The sequence below is a fragment of the Sorghum bicolor genome, chromosome 3 (genome assembly GCF_000003195.3).
Source record: "Sorghum bicolor cultivar BTx623 chromosome 3, Sorghum_bicolor_NCBIv3, whole genome shotgun sequence".
Classification (NCBI taxonomy): Eukaryota; Viridiplantae; Streptophyta; class Magnoliopsida; order Poales; family Poaceae; genus Sorghum; species Sorghum bicolor.
Genome location: NC_012872.2, coordinates 19942060 through 19962182, shown reverse-complemented (window position 1 = coordinate 19962182; position 20123 = coordinate 19942060). Strand labels below are relative to the sequence as shown.

General features: G+C 41.7%; 1 pseudogene; it reads left to right on the top strand.

The window, feature by feature from the left end:
* LOC110433655 overlaps window positions 1–20123 on the top strand; it is a 112987-nt pseudogene that overhangs the window by 7736 nt on the left and 85128 nt on the right.

The window sequence follows — 20123 nt, the reverse complement described above, 5'->3', positions numbered from 1 at the left end:
TATGTCTAGATTTTCACATTTTTGACATACCGGAGATTCCTCTCTTGATTGGCAGACCAATCATGAAACTTCTACAGGAACAACCACAACGAGGTCATTTAGACTTCAAGGTTGGGAATTCCACTATTGTTGTTCCTCTTGCTAGATCAATTAACACGATAGTGGAACCCAAACTTGAACCAGATCCTATTGAGGAGATCTTAATGCTGACTCAAGAGCAGATGGCCCAACCATTCTTTAATCATGAACACTTTGTTCAAGAAGAAGAAGAGTTGGTAGAACCCATTGAGCTAGACAAAAATGAACAACCTTCACCTCCTTCGATAGAATTAAAACCTCTTCCTTCTGGCCTTAGATATGTCTTCTTGCACAATAACCCAAAAACTCCAGTAATTATCAGTGACAAGCTTTCTGATTACGAAACACAACAACTTGTCACTGTTCTTGAAAGGCATAGATCAGCATTTGGCTACTCTCTCGAAGATCTCACGGGCATTAGTCCCATTCTCTGTACTCATCGTATCCCTATTGATCCTAATTTTACACCTTCAAGGGAACCACAACGGAGACTTAACAATGCTATGCGAGAGGTTGTTAAGAAAGAGGTCCTCAAACTCTATCGTGCTGGGATTATTTATCTTGTGCCACATAGTGAGTGGGTTAGCCCTGTCCAAGTAGTGCCAAAGAAAGGAGGAATGACGGTCGTTAGGAATGAGAAGAATGAACTCATCCCTCAACGAATTGTCACTGGGTGGCGTATGTGTATTGACTATCGAAAACTCAATAAGGCTACAAAGAAAGATCATTTTCCGTTACCCTTCATTGATGAAATGTTGGAACGGCTTGCAAACCACTCTTTCTTTTGTTTCATTGATGGTTATTCTGGATATCACCAAATCCCAATCCACCCAGATGACCAAGAAAAGACTACCTTTACATGCCCGTATGGAACTTATGCATACCGACGAATGTCGTTCGGATTGTGCAATGCTCCAGCTTCTTTCCAACGGTGCATGATGTCTATTTTCTCGAACATGATTGAGAAGATCATGGAGGTTTTCATGGATGATTTTAACGTCTATGGCAAAACCTTTGATCATTGTTTGGAGAATTTAGATAGAGTCTTGCAGCGATGTGAAGAAAAAGCACTTAATCCTAAACTGGGAGAAATGCCATTTTATGGTTCAGGAAGGAATAGTGCTAGGACATAAAGTGTCCGAACGTGGTATAGAGGTGGACAAAGAAAAGATTGAAGTTATTGAAAAACTTCCACCTCCCACGAATGTGAAAGGAATCCATAGCTTTTTGGGACATGCAGGGTTCTATAGACACTTTATCAAGAACTTCTCTCAAATTGCTAGACCCCTAACTAATCTCCTAGCTAAGGATGCACCTTTCATCTTTAGTGATGAGTGTCATGAATCTTTTCAAACTCTTAAGAAAGCACTCATCTCAGCCCCAATTATCCAACCACCTGATTGGAATCTTCCTTTTGAGATCATGTGTGATGCTAGCGATTTTGCGGTTGGTGCCGTTTTAGGATAAACCAAGGATAAAAAGCATTATGCCATATCCTACGCTAGCAAAACCTTGTCTGGACCACAGCTCAATTACACTACAACTGAAAAAGAGCTTTTGGCTGTTGTCTTTGCTATAGACAAGTTTAGATCTTACTTAGTGGGGGCAAAGATAATCATCAATTCAGATCATGCTGCTCTCAAGTACCTCCTCACTAAGAAAGATGCTAAGGCTCGTCTAGTTTGATGGATTCTTCTACTCCAAGACTTTGACATAGAAATCCGAGATAGGAAGGGAGTAGAGAATTCCGTAGCCGACCACTTATCTAGGCTTCAATATAAGGAAACACATGATGAGCTTCCCATAAATGACTACCTAAGGGATGACACCCTGCTTAAGATAACACATGCAGATCCATGGTACGCAGACATCATAAACTTTATAGTAAAAGGCTATGTCCCACCTGGTGCAAACAAAAGGAAGTTGCTTCACAATAGTCGTTTCCACCTTTGGGATGAGCCATATCTTTTCCGAGTCTGCGCTGATGGACTCTTGAGAAGGTGTGTTACTATGGCTGAGGCTACTCAAATTATGGAAAGATGCCATGCCTCGCCATATGGAGGACACTATGGAGCATTTCGGACACATGCTAAAATTTGGCAAAGTGGTTTTTCTGGCCAACGATGTATAAAGATACAAAGGACTTTGTCAGGAGATGCCACCGGTGTCAAAAACAAGGGAATATTAACTCACAAAATGAAATGCCTCTCACAAATAATCTTCAAGTAGAACTTTTCGATGTTTGGGGCATTGATTTCATGGGGCCATTCCCTATGTCTGGGAATTGCGAGTATATCTTAGTAGCTGTGGACTACGTGTCCAAATGGGTAGAAGCCCTACCTTGTCGATCAGCTGATTCAAAACATGCCAAGAGAATGTTCCATGAAGTAATCTTTCCTCGCTTTGGTATACCCCGGATAGTTATAAGCGATGGAGGTTCCCACTTCATCGACAAAATCTTCCGGAAGTATCTAGCCGATCATGGAGTTCGACACAACGTCGCAACACCATACCATCCTCAGACTAGCGGTCAAGCCGAAACATCTAACAAACAAATCAAAAATATTTTACAAAAGACCGTAGATGAGATGGGTAAGGGGTGGAAGGACAAACTTCCTGATGCACTTTGGGCATATAGAACTGCATTCAAAACACCCATAGGCATGTCACCTTATCAACTTGTATATGGAAAAACTTGTCACTTGCCTGTGGAAGTAGAGTTTAAGGCTCATTGGGCACTCAAGAAATGGAACATGGATCTCCACCTCGCTAGCGAGAATCGTCTGATGCAACTATCTGAGGTAGAAGAATGGAGAGAGAAAGCCTACCACAATTCAAGGATCTATAAAGAGAGAACAAAACGATGGCATGATAAGAGAATCAAGCACAAGGAGTTTAAGCCTGGAGATAAGGTTCTACTATTCAATTCAAGAGTTAAGCTCTTTGGGCATGGTAAGGTACGAAGTAAGTGGGATGGACCATACAAGGTTATTGACACTTCAACTCATGGAGCCATTACCATCCAAGACGACATAGGTAACACTTTTAAGGTAAATGGTCAACGCTTGAAAATCTATCTCGAGCCACAAAACAACCTGGTAGAGGAACTTGATGTGATTGAGTTCATAGAATTCTTGTATTAAGCTCTCATAAGCTCTAGACAATTACCTAACCCTTAACATGCTCCACAAGTTTTGTTGTCTATTTGGGTTGTGCAGGATTTTGAGGCTTAAGAAGAGTGAGACCCAACATGCAGGCCACAAGAGTGAACGACTATGTCAACATCCAGCTTGGGGGAGGCACCCCCACGTGTATCTAGATAAGTATTACTTCTTCTTTCTTGGTTTTATTTACTAGTATTCAGTAATAAATAAAAAAAATAATGCATAATCATGAAACCAAATAAAGTTTTTCTTTTGAGTAATATACAATAGTTTTGTGTAATCCTGAGTTTTAAATAAAATAAAAAGAAAGTTTGATCCAAGTCTAGGTAATTAATAAACATGATATGAGAAGGTCTGAGCTACCATTTAACTTGTTCCAAGTTTTGCTAGAGTTCTGGAGATTTTATCTTTTAAAAATCTAAAAAAATTGAGATCTTGTTTGACATACTACCTAGAGGCTTATAAGATATGAATATTAAAATTGTGGGCACTTCCTTTGCTCAAGCTATTGTTAATTCTTGTAGTTTTGGTTGAGAGAATTATCATGCTCCCAAGATCGAGATCTTTTTGTTTTAAAAATATAAAAGATTCACTCTTCCGAAGTATTATTGCATTAGAGGCATGGGACTATGCAAAAATTTGATTCGAAAAAAAAGAGAAGTGAGACGAGAGGTAAAAATGGACAAGTGTCCGAAGTAGAATTAGGGGTACAAAGATACCCACCTGAGTGGAAAAAATGGACACGTGTCCGATAGTAGAATTAGGGGTACTTAGTGCCCACTTAAAAAAAAGAGAATAAAAAAAAAGAGAGAGACTGAAAAAAAAAGAAAGAAAAAAAAATGATAGCCCATGGTCCCTCTAATAAGCAATATGCCAGTAAGAGATGACAAACTTTTCAGAAAGGTCAAAGGTCTTGATCTAGGAGTACGACATTCCTCTCTCTTACTCCGAGCATTGACATAGCAAAATACAAAGTAAGTATGCTAAAACTTTTAAAGCTCTACTTATATATCTTTTGAGAAAAAGGCAAAAGCCTCAGTTTTATTTTGGGAACTTACAAAAATACTCCAGAACAAAGGTAAGACAGAAGAACTTGAGACATAGTGCTTGACTTGATCGTTCTGTTTTTCAATCACTTAAGATCTTAAAAACCCTGTAGTATGAGGCATAAAAGTAACCCCTGTTTTCTTGCTGATTTTAGCTTTGCTCAGGGACGAGCAAAGGTTAAGCTTGGGGGAGCTTGTTGACGGTCCTTAATGCTCACATTTAACCATCAACTAATCATGGAAAAGGATCCAAATGCAACCAACACCTAGACTTAGGGTTTTATCTGACAAAATTCCACGAGTTTTGGTGTTTGTCTATTTCTGCAGGGGGTTATCAGGAAATATGAAAGAAAGGCCCACACGTCGGGTTTACATAGAGATATTAACGTGCCGCGTAATTTTCTACCATCTAGAAGACTCCAGAAGCCACGGGAATGAACGGGAGGCCGATCGGGCCCGGGGGCAGGGCGCCCGCCCTACCCCCTTGGGTGCCCGCCCAGCTACAGTAACCAATCAGCTTCAACTTCGCGGATCGTGCTCCACCGACCTAAGGGATCAAGGAAAACCGCGCGATTAATGCCGGTTTGATCCAACGGCCCAGATTCATCTGAAAAGACTATATAAGCAAGGCCCCCTGGCCCTTGGAGAGCATACCTCTTCTACAGAATCAAAGCTAGGGTTTCAATTCTTCATCCAAGTAGACAGGATCCCTCTAGTTCTTCTAGTTCTACCTCTAGTTCATCTAGATCTAGTTCTAGTTCATCTAGTTCTAGTTCTAGTTCCTCTAGTTCTAGTTTTAGTTAGTTCTAGTTGTAATCTAGAAAATAGAGAGAGAGAAGAGGAGAGCGGAGGAGGAGCCGGATCTGTCGGATCTTCATCAACATTGTACTTTTGCAGCAACTGGTTCGTTCCTCATCATTCTCCAGGTTCTTCAATTCATAATCTTGAGTTCTTTAATTACTTTTATTTACATTCAAGTTATTTATTGGATTTCCGCTTGCATCAAGTGCTCTAATCTTTGCAACATTAGAGTAGTAATTAATAGATTAGACGTGGTGTTTAGTCTTGCAATTACCTGGAATTGCACCCAATCCTGCGGATTGTTGTGGTAGCCTTAGGGTAGTGACAGCCCTAACGGTCGACGTATTCCACCTCGTTCGGATCAGTGTTTGTAGGACCGTAGTCAGACCTTCCTAGCCCCCTTCTCATCTCTTTCTGTGGTTAGTGTTCTGATGTCCCGAAATAGATAATCTTGAAGTAATTCTTGATTCTTAGATCAACTAGAGAACTCTCAGGAAACTTCCTCTCTTCCCACCAAAAATAATTATATAGTTATACTTGGGCGATCTTGGATCTTAATTAGTACACTCACATTCCCTGTGGAAAATCGATACTCTGGAATACTCCCGGGTGAAAGCTACATCGGTATTCGTGCGCTTGCGGATTTTTTTCTGTTTGCGTTTAAAATACCCAACACTTAGATTCTTCAACGATATAGTTAGGGTCAGTAAAATAGTGGTGTACCTTCTCTGAGGGGAAGTGCATATGGACTTCTCCAGTTCCAATGTAGATGATTGCTTTAACTGTGCTGAGGAACGGTCTTCCAAGGATGATGGGTGGATCATACTCGTCTTCTCCTATGTCAATAACTTAAAAGTCTGTGTAGGCAAAATGATCGTCTATTTTGACAGGGACATCAGTTACTGTTCCTTTAACCTCTCGAAATGTCTGATCTGCCATCTAGAGTTGAATGTGTGTTGGTTTTAGGGGCATGGTTCCGAATAAGAGCCGATAGGTGACTGCGGCCATTATGTTGACGCCCGATCTGGTGTCGCAAGTCGTCTTGTAGAAGTTGTATCCATTTATGGAGCAATAGATGCTTGGCATTCCTAGGTCGTCCTTCTTAGTCAGAAACGGTGACTTAAGTTGATGATCTTGGCCTCCATGAACTGCAGTGACCATCTTAGCTGACTCGGTCCACACTTGCTTGTTCCTGTTCCTCCTGTTGGTCCTCTTCCTTGATTCACGTCTGGATTGATCTAGAATTTGTGTAGTCTTGTTCTTGAAGGAAAATGTCTCCTTCCTCCCTTTGATGTAGAAACTGATCTTGGTAGCACTAGCGTAGATGACAGCTCCCGAGGTGTTCAGGAATGGCCTCCCTAAGATAATGGGTGCTCTCTCATCATTACCGGTCTCTATCACCACGAAGTCTGCTAGGGCATATAAGGTACCAACTCGGACACAAAGGTTCTTCAATATTCCTTTTGGAAAACTTAATGCCTGATCTGCGAACTGCATCAAACATGTCTGAGTAGTTAGGCCTCTGTTGATTCCAACCTTGGTTTTGTTGAGGACGGTTGTAGTAGTAGTTGTTGTTATTGTTATTGTTGATGTAGTTCACAATCTCAAGCATCTCAGGGCAGTGATTGCCTTAGTGTCCAGTATCTCCATACTCCTCACAAGTCATGTGAGAGTCGTAGATGTGCATAACTTCTTTCTTATCTCTAGCTCTATCATCAAGTTTCTTCATGAGCAGGTTTGCAGATAGCATGTCTACCTCCTTGAGCTGATGCATACCTCCACCTTTCTTGCGTGTTTGGGTCCTCTCTTCATTCCAGCTTTGGTTGGACGCCATCTTCTCCACAAGAGCTGTGGCTTGTGGTATGGTAAGTGATAGGAATGCTCCTCCAGCTGCAGCATCCATGGTCTCTCGGGCACTGTTGCCGAGCCCATGATAAAACATCTGCATCAGTAGCCAACTCTCCATTCCATGATGGGGACATTCTAGGATGTAGTCTTGGAAGTGCTCCCATGCTTCTGGAACAGATTCATCATTTTGTTGCTGAAAACTTGTAATCTTCCCACGGAGAGCGTTGGTCTTGCCCATGGGAAAGAACTTAGCTAGGAAGTTTGTTGAACAGAGTGCCCACGTAGTATTCTTCTCCTTTGTAGCGTAGAACCACTGCTTCGCTCTCCCTAACAGTGAGAATGGGAAGAGGTGAAGTAGTATAGCATCTTTGGGGACTCCTGATATGGTAAATGTGTTGCAAATCTCCAGGAAGTGTTGGAGATGAGCACTAGCATCTTCGTGTGCCTTCCCACAGAACTGATTGGATTGCACCATGTTGATAAGTCTAGGCTTGAGCTCAAAGTTGCCATCGATCTCCGCAGCAGGTCCACTGCGGATGTTGTCTGTAGTGGGAGCTGAGAACTCACGGATTGATTTGTTCGCCATGGCTTCGAACTCTGAAGAAAAGTTCTAGTGATCTTCTTGATTGGATGAAGCTTCTTGCTGTAGTGTTGATGATCTCTTCTTGAGCTTGGCTCTCGTTTTTCTGAATAATGCTTCGGGATTGTCAACAAAATTTCCTGGAAGATGTCTTCTATTAATACATTACCCTGCATAAGATAAAACATAAAAATATCAGGGTAAAACTGTATGAGAGAATTGATAAGCTCAATCATATTAGTGATGCGAATGATTACTCAAAATCCTTTATTCATTCCTGATTAGTAATCAACCTTCCCCAGCAATGGCGCCAAAAAATGCTTGTTGGGTATTCTTAACATCACTACCAAAAGTAGACTTTTCTAATTCTGATAATGGTGCCAAAAATGCCAAACCTATCTCTCATACCACTTAAGCCAAGTTGTCATCCCCAGCATGACATGAGAGACGCGGTATTGAAATATGCAATTGCTCTTCTAAATAAATAATGAATGGGATCTGCAAGCGCACAGATTAATACCGATGTAGCATTTTAACCGGGAAGTATTCCAGGTATCGTTATTTATATTTTTACCACTGGGAAGGGATTAGCAATCATCAATATTGATTACAGAATGGAATATGAGATTGAGTATCTATCATTGCATGTATAATTGAGAACATTTATCTAACTCTTTCATACAGGGATAAGTGTCACATAAAAGATATATGGAGTAATGAATAGTGACAAAGATAATTAATCTGATCATCATAACTTAGCCACATAATAAATATGATAAGCACCTCAATTAGATATTCTAGAAAGTCATTAGCATGGTATTAGAACGAACTACAAGAATATTTCCTAAGTTATTCTCAACTATATAGTCTAGCATTATCATAGTTAGTGCAAGCATACTTAGCAATCATTGCGAGACAAGACTATGCCCATGCATAGTGATATTAGCAAGGTAAATGAGAAACATAGCAATCACTCCCCTGTAATAATGTTGCTCTGCCAGCCCAATACACGAGAGGGGGACTATATAAGAATCAATGAAGCTGTCACTATCACGAACTACCCCACGATCTGGCATATTGGTTACAATCGCAGATAAATACGGTATAAGCACCACGCCTACACAATATCTATCATTTACCCATGGATCCGATGGATAAACGCTATACAATCCTAAACATGTATATAAATCCAATCTAACTAAGCCAAGTATATAACTATGATAAACTAAGAACAATATAATCTTGAATATAAACAAGTAGAGCAAAGTCATAAGCAATATATTGAAGTAGAACAAAGTCATATTCATAATATTGAAGAACAAAGATGATTAGAAGAACAATTATAAAAACAATTAGAGAATTACCAAGAATCCTCTTGACAGATCCAGAAACCAATCGAAGATTGACTCCTTCTAGTTCTAATCCTATGTAGCTATGCTAATCTAGATGTCTAATTGATGTGGTGGCTCTAGGCTTGATCAGAGGCTTCTTCTCCCTTAAGGAATAATGAATTAGGATTGAGAGGCTCTCTCCTCCAGGGGCCAGGGGGTCTGGTTTTATTGTCCCTTCAAGTGAATATGGGCCGTTGGATCAAACCGACATTGATTGAACGGTTATCCTTGATCCTTTAGGTCGGTGGAGATCTTTCCCGAAAGAGAGTCCTGTTTGGATTCCAGGAGAGGGCGGGCGCCCAGGTCAACTGGGCGGGCGCCCAGTGCCTGGCCCCGTTCGGCCTCCGCTTCCTTCCCGTGGCTTCTGGAGTCTTCTAGATGTAAGATAATTGCGCGGCACGTTGATATCTCTATGTAATCCCGACGTGTGGGCCTTTCTTCTGTATTTCCTGATAACCCCCTACAGAAATAGACAAACACCAAAACTCGTGGAATTCTGTCAGATAAAACCCTAAGTCTAGATGTTGATTTCATTTGGATCCTTTTTTTTGTTTATTTGATAATTAAATTTGATACTTATGGACCGTCAACGACGTACAGACAAATCATCAAGTTGCTAAAAAGTCATTTTTATTATTCATTACTTAACATTAATCTAGTCACAGGATCATGGTCACAGAAATAAAATCCAAATGCTATACTTGCCTTGATCCAATTGCTCTTGCTGATCCTGCTGGTCTTACTAGTTGTCCAAGCTCTGATCTTGATCACTGAAGCACTCTTGATCACCACGAATTACTCACCGACTAAACTCTATCATCGATCAACCACACACAATCATCCGGAGACAAACACACACGAAGCAAACAAAGCTACAATTAGAACAGTACACCAACCATATATAAACGGTATGAAAAGTTTATAAAATGATTCTACGCATCGCTACGATTTCATAGACGTAAAGAACACGTAAATCGGAGTTAAAACGTAGAAGATATGAATTTTCCAAGATTTCATATAGAAAAGAAATTAATTAATTAAAGTCACGAAATTAAAAAGTTTCAAAACAGTAAACTAATACTTCTAACATGTAGAGCTCGTAATTACGAATCTAACGAAATTTGAATGGACAAAAACAGAGTTAAAATGAGTATTTTATAAGCAATTTAAGTTCAGTGGCAAATCTGCAAATATTGAAAACGTATTTTTGAAACAACCTGACATGAAGTACGCTTTCAAAGTCAGAAAACGTAAAGTGAGAAGGCGTGTTGGACTGCAGGTTTGAAACCTAGAAAACACAGGGGCTCTTTATGAAAAACGCCAGCGAACAGGTATCTTCTAATCTCGCGCGTTGATTTGGGATCCGACGGCTCGCAACGATTCCACGAGGGAGACACCGGCCGGCCGGAGAAAGGTCCGGCGCGGCGGCGCCATGGCTGGGCGAGCCGAGCTCACTGGAGACATCGGATCTCGCGTTTCCGTACGCTAGAGAACAAAAGGAAAACACCAGGCGGGGGAGGAGCTCACCGCGATCTCGTCTATGTGCTTGGTACCCTAGAGAGCCATTTCAAAATCATTTCAAAATCCTTTTTAAATCTGTTTGAAATATTTTGAACTTTTGTCAAACACACACACATCAATAAATCAAATGCAAAGGCATGAATTCTCAAACATATTGCTAAACTCCTATGATAATTTTTTAATTTAATAAAAAATATTATTTCTCTATATTTCATGAACACAAAAATACAAAATTAAATCTTTTTCACCTATTTCAAAAAGAACAAATTTTTAGGGTGTTACAATATGTTCATGATCTTTCTTAGTAATATTACTATGCATAGATATAACCTTTTCTTACGATGATGCTAGTTGTAATTGCATTAATCATTGTATGTTTTGACATTATAGTTAGAATACTTAGAATTTATTCTTGTAGATTGTCCTACAACATGCTAGTGTTATAGACTTAGAGTAATCTATTAAGATAATTATCTTATTTATATGTGGCTATGTGCTCTCATTTATCTTCTGTCACTTATTATTTATATTTATATTATTTATCTTATGTGACACTTACCCTGCATGAGAGATAGATAAAGACATGGTTAAGATCTCCATAATTAAATGCAGTGCTCATTGCTCATTATCCATTGCAAGTCCCTTCCGAGTGGTAAAAATATAAATAATGATATCTGGATTACTCCCGGTTAAAATGCTACATTGGTATTATCTGTGTAGTTGTGGATTATTTATTTATTTATTATTGAAAGGATCAAGATGCCCAAGAGGGGGATGAATTGGGCTTCTCTAAAAATTTAAGCAACATATAAGCTCCAGTTCAACCCCTTGTGCCTAAGTGTGTTCTAGAGAGCTATCAGATAAAAGTTTTGCAACATAGTTCCAATCCTATTCTAGCATGGCAATTCTAGGAATGTAAACTACTCAAAGTAAATGCTAGAAAGTAAAGGATGAGAGCAAGAAGGACACGGTGATGTTTTGCCGAGGTATCGGAGAGTCGCCACTCTCCACTAGTTCTCGTTGGAGCACCCATGCAAGGGCCTTGCTCCCCCTTGGTCCACGCAAGGACCAAGTGCTCTCTACGGGCTAATTATTCGATACTCCATCATGGTGAATCACCCAAAACCACTCACAAGCTTGACACGAGCCACCACAAGAACTCCACATGGTCTTCGTCCCTCCAATCACCACTGAACCATCTAGGTGATGGCGATCACCAAGAGTAACAAGCAAAGAACTCTGACTTGACCCAAACAAGGCTCTAGAGAGTGGTGGATGCACACTTGAACTCTTGGAACTCACTAGTGAAAGGTCCTTGTTTGGTTTTGGTAATTGAGTGACAACTTAGGTGGACTAATAGTGTTTATGTGAGATACGTAGGAGATTAGTCCATAGGTGATGATGTGATGATGGAGGAGCTTATTGCATATGAGACATGACATGGAGTCATGTGACCAAGGTGGAGAAGATCAAGATGAGGCTTGGCTCGATGGACCGATTGCAAGAGTGAAGGGCAAGTCGGAGGCTCCGAAGCGAGGGACCGCGTGCGACGGTGAAGCTTGAGCAAGACTTGGCGTCGATGGACCGAGGCAATGGTGAAGAGCAAGTGAGATCAAGATTGATGAACCAATACGGTCACGTGATGATATGAAGTGGATCATATCATTTGGTGATTGGTTGATGCATGTGTTGCATCACCTCGGAGGAGATGGAATGGAATGCGCAAGGCAAAGGTATAACCTAGGGCATTTCTATTTCACCGGTCATAGGTGTGTAGAGAAGATTATGACCGGATTTAGGATAGATGGCCGTACTATCAAGAGGGGCAAACTTGTTTGCATATCGGTCATCTAGTGCCACTTGAGCGATCTAACTTTGCATACGTGTTAGGATCGAGTGGCGTGGCAAGTTGAGAAGCTAACTCCTTTGGGAAATGTTTGTGAAAATGCTAACACACATGCACATGCTGGTGTAAACTTGGTGGTGTTGGCACATTTACAAAGGAGGAGGAGTTCCTAGGGTAGAGAAGGGTTTTGGGTTCCTCTCTCCCTCCCACCGAGCTTGCGAGGCAAGATTCGGCGCTTTTGAGAAAATTAAGTGTATATTTTCTATTGCGCCGGTGGGAAGTTTGGAGAAGTTGTGGGACGCAGGTGTTGGTAGCACGGGACGATGCCCCTGTGCGTCTGGTGTGGCTTGACGTCAGGGAGTGTTTCTGGCTGAAGAGCACTGGATGCTCAGGGTGCATCCGGTGGCTCATGTCTGGTGACCCTGCAAGTTTGCGGTGCTCTCTGCACACAGCTCCAGTGTGCTCTAGATGCGTCCAGTATGGACTAGCAGAACGTCCGGTGGTGCTACTTCAGGCGCAAGCGCGTGCTAGCCATTGGTGGCAACGGTTGAGTTCAAATGGCTAGTGACACATGGCTGTTTCTGGAGCACCGGACGCACTGTTCGAGCATCCGATGGCTCCCTGCATTGAGTCCGTTGTGCACAACTTTTGCCCAGTGAAGGGGCAACGGCTATTTTAGCCCTTGGGGCTATAAATAGAAGTGGTGGCCGGCCTTGGCTAGTGTTGAGCACCCTTGGGACTTAGTGTCCAAACTTGAGGAGTGCTAGTGAAGCCTCTAACTCACATATGCTTGATAGTGATTATCCGATTGTGTGAGTGAGCGATTCTAGTGCGTTGTATTGAGAGATTGCATCGAGTGGCACTAGGTGTTCGTGTTGCAAGCCAGTGGTGCTTGTTACTCTTGGAGGTTGCCACCTCCTAGATGGCTTGGTGGCTTGTGACTTCATCGAAGCATGCGAGGAGATTGTGCGGTGCTCCAAAGAAGAGATTGTGAGGGGTACGGTGCTCACCCCGCGGGGATCGCGAAGAGAAACTCTATTGGATCGTGCGTGTCATTGAGCTACCTCACTTGTAGGTAGGTTCTTGTGGTGTCCTAGTAAGGACGAGGTTCGTGTAACACCTCTTAGCCATCGAACCACCAAGTGTTGGTCGACACAACGAAGACGTAGCTTGGTGGCAACCAAGTGAACCTCGGAAGAAAATCTTCGTGTCAACATTATTCTTTCCGTTGGTTTGCAAGCCCCTAACACAAGCTTGTTCTTACATTCATATACTTGTGCTTGTGTAATTGCTCTTGTAATTAGTTAGCTTGTGTAGCTTGCTAGTTACCTTCTTGCTTGTGTAGCTAGAAGTAGTTCCCCTTACGTGACTAATTTTGGTTTGTGTAACCTTGTTAGTCATATTGCTTAGTTTGTGTAGCTAAATAATTTGTGCTCTCTAATTTAGCATTGGTTGCCTTGTTATTGAGCATTGCTAGTGACCTTAGAAGCTTTGTGCTTTTGCTTACTAGTTGTATAGGAGCTCCCCGGTTTGCAAAGTACTAGTGGCATAGTTTTGTGTGACCTTGCTTCTAGAATTGGTTAGACGAGCTCTTGCTAAGGTAGCACCTTGTTTGCTTGTTTAGGATCTTTTACAAGGTGCTAGAAAACTTAGATAGAGGGGTATAGTCTTGGCTAGACCGATAGTTTTAATTCTGCACTTATTTCGGTTAGCCAACGCTTTAAGTTTTAGAAAGGACTGTACACCCCCCACTCGAGTCCGCCATCTCGACACTTCAACTAGAGAAGGATTCACTCATGAAATCTCTCAATTCACAATCATGTCTAGGCTCTTGCTTCTCTCTTGCACCACAAGGTGTTTCTCAGCTGATCAAATAGGCAAGAGGCCTCCCATGGATGAGGTAGAGGAGTATAAATACTCTCTATCAAGTCCAAGGGCCGGCCACCCGAATTCCTCAGAAAATGGGAGCACCGGACGCGTTTAATGTTGCACCGGACGCGCTCCGCAGAGCGTCTGGTGCCCCATTAACGGCTACTTGTACTTGCAACTGCCACACACCGGACGCACCAACAGTGGGTCCGGTGCCTCACCAACTCTGCGTCTGGTGAGAGGGCAAGTTGCAACCCTCTCTGGGTACGAGACCGGACGCACCCCAGTGGATCCAGTGCGTGCGTCCGGTGAGAAGTCATTCTACAGACCTCCCTAGGTATGGGACCGGACGCACCTTGGTGAGTCCGGTGCGTGCGTCCGGTGCCTAACCCTAGGCACCTGCGTGCACTAACCCAAGTCAGCACCCACCGGACGCGCTCACAGAGCGTCCGGTGCCGGCGTCCGGTGCTGTTTCAGCACCCAAACTTCGTCGAATCGCGAACTTTCCAAAACGAAATTTAGTTCTCTCGATCTAAGGACTTTCTTAAAGCTGCCTAGTGCTAGGTTTACTAAGTGTGCACCACACGTAAACATAAAGCCTTGCCTAGGTCAAGCTACCCACTCAATGCCCCCCTTAATAGTACGGTCAAAGGAAAAACAAAGTCCTAAACTACTCTAAGTGCCCTTCAACACCATATGGCACCTAGACCTAGTCTAGTCTTGATGATGTCCAACCATCCTTTGAGTCGGTATGAACGTCCTAGTCCATCGATCACCATTACCATGACCTAACTCAAATGACTTTGCCTCTGCAAAACACACGTTAGTCATAGTAATCAACGTTGTCATTAATCACCGAAACTCATTAGGGGCCTAGATGCTTTCAATTATCTAAAAAAATATATAGATTTAATACCAGCACTTCTACATCATGCTGGGGATGAAAACCTAGCTTAAGTGATGTAAAGAAATTTTGACGTCGTTGCTAGGGATAGGTTTAAAAGTCTATTTATAGTAATTGCGTTAAGAAATGTCAACAGTCACTTCCATGTACACTTGCACTTGTCGATGTCTCAGATGTCAGTCACTGCGGCTAGTCACCTGGCCTCTGATCCCTTGGTCCAAACCTCACGTCCACCCTTCGCCGCTCTGGGTCTATCGACACGACATGTCTCTACTTGACTTTCTTCTAACAGTCAACCACCGCTTATGAGCTCCACTGCACACTATAAGTCAAGAGACATGTTGTACGACCCAACTCACATCAATGGTTAGTCACCAACTCAACCTAGGTCATGGATCACGTTGGCAATCACTCATCACAAATCGAATCGCAAAGGCACATATCAACCTTGTGTTCACACTTTTTTGGTTAGCCTCCATCTAATAATATCTTGGTCATTTGAAGGAATTGTTTGAACTTGGGGGGTGAACTGAGTTGCTTCAGCGCTGAAGATCTTAGAGATGAGGTCTGTATTCCACGACTGAGTGTGAGAAACCCAAAGCAGATTAAGATGATCATGGATAGAGTCCAAAGACTACTGAAGGACTAAGAAACCCAAAGCAGATTAAGATGATCATGAATAGAGTCCCAGAGACTACTCCAGCAAGGGTTAGAATATGAAGGACTAGAAACAACGACTAGAGGGAGGTGAATGGGAATCTCAAATTTCTTTTGAAATATTTAGCCACTGCTCCAAAAATCACCGCCAAGCAAAAGTACGTTTCAAAACTAAAATACTCAAGCCAACTAGTGACGAGAATATAAAAAAATTCTTCGAGACAGAAGAAAGCTAACGCAACAGACAAAACACGAATCGGAGTACAAACGACCAAACTATGCGTGGATCACAAAATTAGGGCCAGTGAAAAAATACAGGAAAAAACAACAAAAATCATTCAACACACAGAGAGAAACAGGCGGCAATAACTGAGCAAGCACTGCAAAAATTGAACAAACAGAGATTGAGAAAATAGACCTGCACAGCAAACACAGAGACGGAGAGCCACCCAGATTAGCCTTGGTAAAACACGGATTAAAGAGAGTAGAGCTAAACAACACAGTCAGGCAACCAATTTGGCCCACACAAATGCACGATAGGTGCTGGGCACTTGCTCACGGTGAGCACTTTGCTCATAGTCATGCTTGACATGGTGGAGCACGGATGAATCAAGGCAAGAACGACGAATACCAGAAGAAAAACACGAACGGGAAAGTGCGGGAAATCAGCAGGGACTGCACGCCGCTCCCTTAAAGCCGCCGGTGGTGACCGGTACAGACTGGTGGCCTCCTAGGAGGCCTGGTGCACCATGCACAACCTAGGCAAGCAGCACCCCAGTAGACAGTGGCGGACTCAGAAATTTTGTCGGTAAATAAAGTATAGCACTGATGTCGAGATAGTGGATCACGGGTGCTATTGCGAACGTTGAGTTTCAATAGCAACATATGATAATTACATGTAAATTTAAGCACATATATTATGAATAATAGATATAAATTAACTATAATCAAAGAACTAAGGTTTCACATATTTAAATGAAGAAAAAACATGGTGTTTCATATAAAGCCTTCTTTAGATGCTCATGCTACCTTAATACATATGTGTTAAGGTAGGTTAACATATGTGGATTAAGGTGGCTATATGGACATCTAAATAAGCCCTAAGTCATCATATATTAGATCTTATAAAGAAATAGATTATGGGAGTCATAAATGGTAGCAATTTCTAGCTAGAAAATAAACATGCCCTATGACACTAAAATTAATTATACGTTGAATTGCTAAAAAGGATTTCAATATACATTATGTAAGAGGGTGTTTGGTTGGAGGTGTTAAAATTTAACAGGTACTTGTAACATTTTATTTTGTTTGGCAATTATTGTCCAGTCATGGGCAAATTATTAGGCTTTAAAAATTTGTCCCGTAAGTTACTCTCTAACTGTGTTTTTAGTTTTATAAATAGTTTATATTTAGTACTTCATGCATGTGTCCAAACATTCGATGTGATGGAAGTTAAAATTTAACTTTGCAAACCAAACAGGACCTAAGCTCATGGGCACTTAAACTATACGCTGGCTGCATTTTCAAGTCTTGAGTTATATGAAATTGGCCAAGATTGATAATTTAATTATTAAGTACGACCCCAGTTATTAATTAGTACTAGCTACGTGCATGGTATCTGGGTTTGGGCTACATGTCTCGATCACTACGTGCGACTTAGGCCCTGTTTAGTTCTCCACCAAAAAATTTTCATCCATTCCATCAAATCTTTGGATATATACATAAAACATTAAATATAGATAAAGAATAAACTAATTATATAGTTTGGTTGAAAATCACGAGACAAAATCTTTTAAGCCTAGTTAGTCCATGATTAGCTTTAAGTGCTAGAGTAATCTATATGTGCTAATGATAGATTAATTATGCTTAATAGATTTGTCTTGCAGTTTCCAGACGAGTTATGTAATTTATTATTTTATTAGTTTCTAAAAAACCCTTCCAACATTCTTTCGACACATTCGATGTGACACTTAAATTTTTTTCATCTCCAATCTGAACAGGCCTTTAACTTTTGTATGTGCAATGTGCAAACATACAGTAAACTGCCCTTATCACCAGAGACCAGCTCGACGAGCCCGAGGCTGGGTCGGGGATGCGCAGACCCAAGCTGCAACCACCGGTGAACTCCAATTTCACACAGGAACGCACGAACAGACAGAACCAACTGAGAAGAACACACAGGAACGCATGAACAAAACCCAACTGAGAAGAACAGAGAAAGAGCGCCCACAAAAATCCAACGAAAAATGGACAGCAACTCAACGATTGGTTTCCAAAATTTGCACAAATCAAACTTGACCTAGCACGAACTTATTCCCAAAAAAATCATTGCATAAGATTAGCCCAAACTCTGAGAAATTTAGATCCTAGCCAAGAACAAAAAATGAGAAAAAACTCAAGAACACAGTGACGAAAATCACAAATAAAATATATGAATGCCGAAGGACAACCGGAGGATTTGGACCTCCATTTCCACACCAAATCTCAATACAAACACTCCTAAAAATTCAAAATATTTTTTATCTCTCTCATGAACTAGAAAACCTAAACCTAGGTGGAGAAGGAGAAAATAAGAGGATGAGAGAGAGGTGAAGGAGATGGGGGGACTCCCCCACCTTATTTATAAATTTATAAGGTATATTACATATTTTCTATTTGCTTCTGGATATTTTTGAGCGAACTAGCTAGCCACACGGGCATTCTAGTCCAACTCGACATAACCTAGACCTGACGGCCACTGCGCTCTTCATGAGCTAGCTTAGTCTCAACATCAACTCCTCGATGCCGCCACGTGTCGTCCGTTCCTTGGAACCTCCGCTCAGATTTTGAGGCTCAAACCCGCAAAACCCGCCGCAAGTAGCATACTCCATACACTTCCCCCGCCACTCGACACGTCTCACCGCCATCCTCGACCGACTGCCCCCAAGTCCTCCTAAGCCTTGCTTGACTCGCACGTCCGCCGTCTTGACTTGGTCAACACGGTCACTCCTATGTACATTTGCACTCATCGATGTTCCAGATGTCAGCCACTGTGGCTGGTCATCCGACCTCCTGGTCCGTCAGTCCAAGTCTTACATCCGTCCTTCACCGCTCCAGGTCCATCGGCACGGCACGTCTCTACTTGACCTTCTCCTTGACATCGTCCACCGCCTCCGAACTCCACATCTGAACACCACAAGCCAAGAGACATGTCGTACACATAACTTTCGTTATGGTAATGTTAGTCATCAACTCAGCCTATTCGTGAATCAATCACTCATCACAAAACAAACTATAAGGGTACTTCTCAACCTTGTGTTCGCAGAATCCTGATAAACATATTCGTGTTTGGTAATTGCTCTACACGCTTGCCACGTGTCCAATAGACAATAATGAATAGCGACAAGTTCTCCTAAGCCTCGACCTTCCGATCCTTCTCAGTTCCTTCACATCATCTATTTTGTATGTTTTTTTGTTTTAGACTCGATGCAATCTAGTATTTACACACATCAATAGTACATATAACCGATCAAATGTATTTATGTTTGCGATATATCTTTGTTCATTTCTAAATTCTAAACACAATACTTATATTATATTCTCTATCTAGCTACGATGAATTTTTTCCCTTTGCATGTCACCTTTCATGCACATTTAGTTGAAACTTTAACCAAGTTATGGTAGATTAAAAGCCAAACAACATATTTTCATAGGTTTTGTTTGCCATACTTCTCCCCACAGCACTCATTGCAGTAAAACGAAAAAAATGGATCAGATTACTTATTTTAACCACTCTTTTGCTTTATTTGTGTAGCTTCTCAGAGAAGCACTTTCTCAAACAGGGCCGTCCTGTGACATCATGAGTCCAAATCTTGACTGTCATTTTTTTATCTTATTAGTTACTACAATATAATGCTCCAACACAGAAATTGTAATACCTAATAGAAGAAACAAAATTAAAGAAAACATAGATTTAGAGGGGGGCAAGTAAACTTAGGCCAGGTTATGTGCAAGCCCATCTCAAGCCCAACTTGTTCCAGTCACCTAAACCCTATAGAGAGGAGGCATGCTGCAGGAAAACACGTTTTCCCTTTCCCTCAGGTCTGCTCGACCTCCAGGACGACCCCTCCTCTTCCCACTGCGCCCTCTCCTTCCCCAACACCTCCTACACAGTAGAAATTACAAGGGAAAAAGGAGAAAACAGATTGAGAACGAGGACAGATTCAAGACGAGGTATATGATCAGCGTAGATCTGTTTTTCCCCATCTCTATCTTGCTGCCCAAGGTTTAGGGTATAGCCAAGGTGAGGATTCTGCTTTTCCCTTTGTTTAATTGAGATTTAGGCGTCATGTAGTCGTGGGGCATATTGGTTTCATAAGGATGATCTCTATCTAAATGTCGATCGAGGGTTTTGCTGTTCTGTAGATCGAGTGCTGCTT